Genomic DNA, 2,496 nt, shown 5'->3' with positions numbered 1-2,496 from the left:
GATAGAAATTAAATTTGATATTTTTGCAATGGTCAACATTGATTTGTAAAAAAAAAAAGGAAAAGGGAATGATTAAAAAGTTTGGGATTCACAAAAAATAAATTAGCAAAAATTAATGAGAAGTTTATTACTCAAATAAAAGTAATAAAGAAAATGTTTACAATTTAGACAAAAAAAAAGAATGCGCATTTGTACATTATTAGTTCATCTTGTAGTTATTTGTCATCCTAAAATTAATACTAACATTTTAAAGTTATCAAGATTTTCTTTTTTATTTTGCTGTAATAAGTCAAATTGTTATAATAATAGATTTCAGTGATATATATAAAATAAATGGTAAGGTTAATAGTATTAGATTTATTAAACAGTTATCATTTTTCTAAGTTTCTTTTCAAATGTAAGAAGTTTTCTTATTTTTTTTTCTTTATTATGTATATTTTTATTATTTTAGTTTTCTTATTTTATTAATTTATCATCAAAAAAAAGAAGTAAATTTTTCGGATAATCAAAGCAATATTTTGAAGATAAGCTAAAAAAGAAAAAAGAAAAAATGTTTCAATTCGAATGATCCGAAATACAATCCTAAATTACAATTCAAACTTGTTTGAGCTAAAGTTAATTATCAACAGAATAATTTGTTTTATAAGTAATTTCTCATTTTAATTCAGTAAAACTAGTTGCTGCTTATCATGGATCGCTTTTTTTTTTCTGCAAGTATTTTGCAATTATTTACTAATATGTTTAAGATGCGTGTGTTTTGCGTTTCATGAAGATCAAATACTAACTTTGCTAAATGTTTCATTTGGTACATTATTTAGGCTCCAAGAACCAAAAAAAAATAAAAAAATAAAAAAAAAGGAAAAAAACCATATAGCTTGTTAAAAACATGTTGTTAAAGTGTTAATTTAATCTTTTTTATTCCAAACAAAAATTGAAATGATTGCATAAAATTATATTATTCGATCAAATAATTTAAATAATCACTTCTTAAATTTTTTTTTTTTGGTAACAAAAATGCATGTCACAGTTATTTGAGATGGGAAATTAAAACAATACATTTATCAACCATTAAGAAAAAAAATGAATTGAATTATAAAAAAGTAGAAATACATAAAAACAAAATCAATTTAACATAGCTATGCAAATATTTTGTGACAATGAATTTGGATGATTGAATGGTATTTGTAATGAATAGTAATTTAGCTTTTTCATTTTTCCTCTCGCTTTTTTTTTAAAAAAAGCAAACAAAAAACAAAGTTTGCACTTTTACCAAATTAAAAATTATCATTGGATGTTCGAGATATGAATGATAACATGATGTTATAATCAGTAGTTCAGTTCCTGATATGAATGATAACATGGTGTTATATTCAGTAGTTCAATTCCTCCTTTAATTAATTCCACACAAATAATTATTTGTTCATCTAAATTCACAATTGTAATTATTCGAACAGGTAACAAGTATAACTCATCGTTTAATTATTTGCATAAAAATAATTACCATACTAGGTATAAGTAATATAACTTGTCGTTTAAATGATTATAAAGTAGTTATTAAAATGTGTAATAGTAACATGTAACATGTAAGATATTCGTTGTTTAATTAGTTCTATAAAAATAATTATTAAAGGGGATAGTAAGTATGACAAGCTATTTAATTAATTATTTAACAACAACGCGATTATTAATGATTTGTTCGATTATTCATAGTTATCAATTGTTCACCATCATCATCATCACCATCATCATCATCATTGATCATTATCATCAATTGATTTGCATCATTTTGCTATGCTAATTGCTTTACTTTTGTTGTTAATAGATTTAAAATTTAGACAAGAAAGTGAAAATGACAATTTCATACAATATGGATGTCGCATAGCGTCATCCTTTAACATTTTCCACCTGATATTTCGTTGAAAGGGTAGTATTTAGAAGTTATGTCCCAAAGAACTTTGCATTTGGACATTGGACATTGGTTTTTTTGATTGTAACATTCATCTATCGATCATCCTACTTTTAAACTTACAATCAAAAAGTGTTAGTTAATTTTTTTAAGTACAATTTTCTTTTTTTGTCCACTAATTACTTTTAGATAATTTATTAATTATTACTTTACAATGTTTTTTTTTTCATTTACTATAAACTTTAACATTATTTGGCGGATAAAAGTTTCTCGGTTAATTAATTAATTAGTGTCAAGAACGATTAAGTATGCAATTTGAGAAGATGTTGAAATTATTGAAGTTGTAAAAAAAAACAAAGAGGTTAAGTGGGTAATTTAATTTAACATATATATATATATATATTTAGTGGTCAGGAATTAATTAATTAATTAATACAATCATGCCATCATATTAAATTTAGTACCATTTACGGATATATTTTGGTATATTTGTAAGAATAATCGATTAATGGGATGAAATACGATTTAGAATATTTGAAAAAATTGCAAATTATTTCAATATTCATCTTAATTATATCCCATTAACATTC

The sequence above is a fragment of the Loa loa genome, assembly GCF_000183805.2.
Source record: "Loa loa unplaced genomic scaffold supercont3.263, whole genome shotgun sequence".
Taxonomy (NCBI): Eukaryota; Metazoa; Nematoda; class Chromadorea; order Rhabditida; family Onchocercidae; genus Loa; species Loa loa.
This window is presented reverse-complemented; position numbering follows the sequence as displayed.